This window comes from Ursus maritimus, unplaced genomic scaffold (assembly GCF_017311325.1).
Source record: "Ursus maritimus isolate PB19 unplaced genomic scaffold, ASM1731132v1 scaffold_22, whole genome shotgun sequence".
Lineage (NCBI taxonomy): Eukaryota > Metazoa > Chordata > Mammalia > Carnivora > Ursidae > Ursus > Ursus maritimus.
Genome location: NW_024424675.1, coordinates 34,870,483 through 34,876,360, shown reverse-complemented (window position 1 = coordinate 34,876,360; position 5,878 = coordinate 34,870,483).

Sequence of the window (5,878 nt, the reverse complement as noted above, 5' to 3'; positions counted from 1 at the left end):
TTTTTTTTTTTTTTTTTTTTTTAAAGATTTTATTTATTTATTTGACAGAGATAGAGACAGCCAGCGAGAGAGGGAACACAAACAAGGGGAGTGCGAGAGGAAGAAGCAGGCTCATAGCGGAGGAGCCTGATGTGGGGCTCGATCCCAGAACGCCGGGATCACGCCCTGAGCCGAAGGCAGACGCTTAACCGCTGTGCCACCCAGGCGCCCCAGTAGCTGGATAATCTTATGTGTTACAAGGAAGTTGCCAGTTTCAATGCCCGAAAATACATCACTAATCCGTGATTATGTTTTCCTTTTAAGATACAACGAACAGTAAGGCACCTGGGTGGCTCAGTCAGTTGAGTGTCCGACTCTTGGTTTCGGATCAGGTCGTGATCTCAGGGTTGTGAGATCGAGCCCTGCATCGGGCTCTGAGCTGAGCCCAGAGTCTAGGCGGTGAGTCTGCTTGAGAATCCAGCTCCCGCTCCCTCTGCTCCTCCTGCTTGTGAGCTCTCACTCTCTCTCTCTCATAAATAAATATAAAAGTTCAGAGGGCCAGGGTGACTCAGATGGTTAAGTGTCTGCCTTCAGCTCAGGTCATGATCTCCAGGTCGTGGGATCGAGTCCCGCATCAGGCTCCTTGCTCAGCAGGGAGCCTCCTTCTCCGTCTGCCTGCTGCTCCCCCTGCTTGTGCTCTCTCTTTCTCAGATGAATAAATAAAATCTTAAAAAAAGAAGAAAGAAGAAGAAGGAAAGAAAGAGAGAAAGAAAGAAAGAAAGAAAGAAGAAAGAAAGAAAAAGAAAGAAAGAAAGAAAGAAAGAAAGAAAGAAAGAAAGAAAGAAAGAAGGAAAGAGGTTCAATGAGCAGCAATGCATTTTCAGCATTTATACAGGTCCTTTCATTAAACCTGGTTGACCAGCTTAAACAGATCCGTTTAAGACAAAGACCATCCAATATCCTTACTTTTATTATTTTTTGAGGACCTACTATATGCTAGGAGGAAGGGAAGAAGACACGTTTTCCCCCCTCTTCCTAACAGATGAATTCAACTGAATGAATACGCTCCAAGTTGGAACCACAAATGAAGGTCCGCCGCGTAGGCTCGAGTTTCTCCGCCGGTTACTAGCTGTGGACTTGGAGCAAGTTACTCAACTTCCCTGTGCCTCAGATTCCTCACCAGTCAGCAGGCAAGACAATTACACAATCTCTCTGGTTGATACATGATATGTAATGTGACATACCACTTATAATATGTACATGTCATTACATAAGTATTATATAATATGCAAAATACATACTAATATAAAACAGTATATATTTAATAATTTATGAAAAAGGTAATACAGAAATATGTATAGGGGAACCTGGATGGCTCAGTCGGTTAAGCATCTGCCTTTGGCTCAGGTCATGATCCCAGCGTCCTGAGATCGAGCCCCACATCAGGCTCCCGCTCAGCGGGGAGCCTGCTTCTCCCTCTCCCTCTGCCTGCCGCTCTGCCTACTTTTGCTCTCTACCTCTCTGTCAAATAAATAAATAAATAAAATCTTTAAAAAAAAATGTATAAATGCATATATAAAACATGTTGAGCCGGGCATATAGCAATGGCTCAATTAATGCTTATTGTTAGTATATATCACATAATGATTGAAATAATGTATATTATTGTTATTAATCATTGCTATAGTAAGAGCTCTCACCCCAGACCAGCGCCTTCTAACTTCCCTAACTGTCCCATATTGTTAGAAATGGACCCTCCCACTGAGGAATGACCTTGCCCCAACCATGATGTTTCTATGGGCCTTTTATCTCACATCCATATTGTTATCCAAAGGAAAACGTTGTCTGAACAGAAGGCCTTTCAGCAGTTGTGTTAATTACTTGTAGTTGAAATGTCTACATGTTTGGACTTGCTGCCCGTCAACTGGCTGAAACCTCGCAGACAAGCTCGTCTGTGAGGTACGTAGCTTAGGAGCAATAAAGAAAGAGGAATTGAGGCAATGCCATCAGGTTTCACGTTCTATGCGTTTTTCTTCTGCTCCTTCAGTTACAGAAACACACATAGGGTAGGAGTGGGGATGGGAAAGTCGGGCTCCCTGAGGTGTCAGCAGAGCCCCATGTGAAGAAGAATGCTTATGAGCACCATTTCTGGAATAAGGAGGCAGGTTGCAGTCTTAGCTCCACTTCTTACCTGCAGTGGTTCCTTCCAGAAGTCACTTAAGCCCTCGGCTGCCTTGATCTCAGTCCTGGACCTGTTCAGTCCCAGGGAACAGATTCTGGGAGGGAGATTTGCAGGTGGACCGGTTACCAGGAAGAGCTCTTGCAAACGATAGCTGTAGAGGGGTGAGGGCAGCAGGGGGTGCAGGGGGAGAAATCGAATTAAGAGGCAGTGGAAGCCTCAGCCCAGCCCCTGTGCGGCCATAAAGCTGGGATGGCCCTCCCACATGTTCCGGAAGGGAGGCTGGAGGCCTTTGCATCCCTGTATCAAGCAGGCGGTGATTAATGCAGAAAGGGGGGGGGCCGATTTGGCCCCCAGAGAACGCTTGCCAATGTCTGGAGGCACTTTGGTGGTTGCTGCTGGAGGAGGGGGCTCCTGGGTGTTCAGTGGGAAGAGGCTGGAGAGGCTGCTAGACCTCCCACGCAGCACAGGATGGCTCTCACGACAAAGACGTCTTGTCCCACGGTGTCAGAAGTGCTGATGTTTCTCAAGGATAAAGGCTGCCCTTGAAGAGGACTCGTCATCTCAGAGCAGCTTCCTTTAGCTAAGGGCCATTTCTGAAGAATTCACTGGAACTGTGAGTCATCAGCAGCCAAAACTCCCGGCAGCTGGGTGAGTAAGTGACTGGTCCTGAAGGGGCGTGTGCACGGCATATCACAGCATCCACGACATCTTTTCTTTAAAAAAATCAGCTTGTAATTACGCAAGTAAAACTTGAATCCCGTCTCCTTGTAAAAAGTATCACATGCTGGATAGACCGGGGTTTCTCAACGTCCTCAGCACTACGGGCATTTGTGAAGACGGCTCTGGGCTCTGTGTGTTTAGAAGATCCCTGGCCTCCACCCACTGGTGCCAGGAGCCCTTTCCCCCTCCCCCACCCCCCTCGTGACAACCAGAAATATCTGGAGACATTGCTTCATGTCGGAGGACAGAATTGCCTGTGATCAAGGATCATTTTTCTAGGTAAATTAAAAATAGCCCTTACTAAAAAAAAAAAAAAAAAAAGGTAAAAAAAATAAAATAGCCCTTTAACCACAATTCCCAATCTTGGGACCCTCCCCAGAAGTAACCACTACGGTAAGTTTGCAGTGGATCCTTCCAGAATTCTTTGTATGTGTTTACATAGATATATGTGCAACCGTGTGGTGGTTTTTATTTTTGTTTTTGTTTTTTTTTTTTTTACATAAATGTAATCATTTAACCATAGAAAATAGATCCTATCTTTGTTCCGTTTTCTTTGGAAAATGCTTGAATTGTCATTCTGGTCACCACACTTCCCCTGCACTGTCTTATGGAAAGCTGCCTGCACCCAGCTCTGGGAATGGGCATGCGGCATAGACCCAGAGGAATCCATGTGAGCCAGTCTCCTGGCTCTCCTTTCTTAGCTCAAGGATGGGCACAGGGCTCGAGTTAAGCTAGTGAGAGGCTCGATTTTCTAGGACATCTGAAAGAGGAACTCTCTCCCTCCCTGTTTGAACGTGACTGAAGAGTCCGAGCTGCTGGAGCTTCGGCGGCCATCTTGTGCTCATGGGGCGGGAAGCCATCTTTCGTGTCTAGCTGTGGCCGCAGGAGACAGACCGGACAAATCGAAAGAAACCTTGTCCTTGAAGGCATCAAGCCCCTGAGCCAAACCCAACCAAAGGCCCATGTTGCCAAGGATTTTGCGAGATAAGGAAGAGCTGTCTCTGGCGATCCCCTCAGCCAGTCAGTATTAGATTTTCTGTCACATTCAACCTAACGTGTTCTAAATGATCCCATAATCCATACCATGGATATACCGTAATGTACAGAACCACTCCCCTATTCATGTGTATTTCAGTCGTCTCCTATTTTTCACTGTAAGAATCCGCTTTTGAATTCAGTTTTTTTATCTTCAAATGCTTTGATTTTTGGATATTAGACAGATCACTCATGTATTCATTCCAAAAACATATTATGAATATTTGCCGTACCCCCAACGTAGATACTGAGGATACATAAGGGAGCAACACCAGACCCCTGACCTCGGGGAGTTTTCATTCTTATAAGGTAGATAACGAACAAATAAAATATGCTATAAAACACGACAAAACAGCATGAAAAAATAATATAACACAACCATACACATTACATGGTCGTGCAACTATGAAGTCTATGGGCAAAGTGGTTGGTTTTTTACCAGCCCATGGTTTTTTTGGGCCCAAGCTCACGCAGTGTGAAGGCTCGATTTTCCAGGAGGAATTCAGTCGAGAACTCCAAGCATACATGGCCTCCCCACACGAGGAAGATCAGACACACAGTTGCAGCCTCAGGGTGATGTCTCAGGGCGTGACTGTAGGCTGACAGCCCCAAGGAGGTGAGATCTCCCCGTCAAGCCATTAGTGCCTGTTAGCATTCTTCCCTTTTACGAGAGCGGCCAGGAAAGGGTTTTACTAATCCCCTCTTTGATTCAGTCTCATCGCCATCATTAATTCACGCAGCTGCCATGGAAATCATCAGAGCATTTCTGAATCAAAGATAGATTGAAACAAATTTAGGGCAAGGCTTTCAGAAGCCCTAGTGGCCAAGAATGCTCTGTTAAGAATGTGAAGAATGTTAGCCATTGCTCCGACAGGAGAACGTTAACTCCATGAGGGTGTTGTCTGGAAGTGGGGAGTGCTGAGCCGGCCTCTCCACGCTGTTACATCGAAAGGGATCAATGTATGTCAAGGGCTGTTGTTCATTGCTTATAATGCATTACATTTTTCACCAGGCTCTGGAGCTCTTGACATTAAAAAACAGTTCAGCTTCAGGGTCTCCGGCTGGCTCAGTCAGTGGGGCATGTGATTCTTGATCTCAGGGTTGTAGGTTCAAGCCCCATGTTGGATTTCCTTTTAATTTTTTTTTTAAGATTTTATTTATTTGTCAGAGAGAGAGAGAGTACAAGCAGGGGGAGTGGCAGGCAGAGAGAGAAGCAGGCTCCCCACGGAGCCCCGATATGGGGCTCAATCCCGGGACGCTGGGATCATGACCTGAGCCAAAAGCAGATGCTTAACTGACTGAGTCACCCAGGCATCCCTCTTTTATATTTTTTAAAGACTTTATGTATTTCAGACATAGTGAAGAGAAGGGCCATATGCACCCCAATGTTCATAGCAGCATTGTCCACAATAGCTAAATTGTGGAAGGAGCCCAGATGCCCTTCAACAGATGACTGGATTAAGACGATGTGGTCCATATATACAATGGAATATTACTCAGCTATCAGAAAGAACGACGACCCGACATTTGCAGCAACATGGACGGGACTGGAGGAGATTATGCTAAGTGAAATAAGTTAAGCAGAGAAAGACAATTATCATATGGTTTCACTCATTTATGGAACGTAAGAAATAGGACGATCAGTAGGAGAAGGAAGGGAAGAATGAAGGGGGGGTAAACAAAAGGGGGAATGAACCACGAGAGACTATGGACTCTGGGAAACAAACTGAGGGCTTCAAAGGGGAGGGGGGTGGGGGATTGGGATAGGCCGGTGATGGGTATTAAGGAGGGCACATATTGCATGGAGCACTGGGTGTTATACACAAACAATGAATCACGGAACACTACATCAAAAACGAAGGATGTACTGTATGGAGACTAACATAACATAATAAAAACTTATTATTGAAAAAAAGATTTTATGTATTTATTTGAGAAAGTCTGCACAAGTGGGGGGGGGGG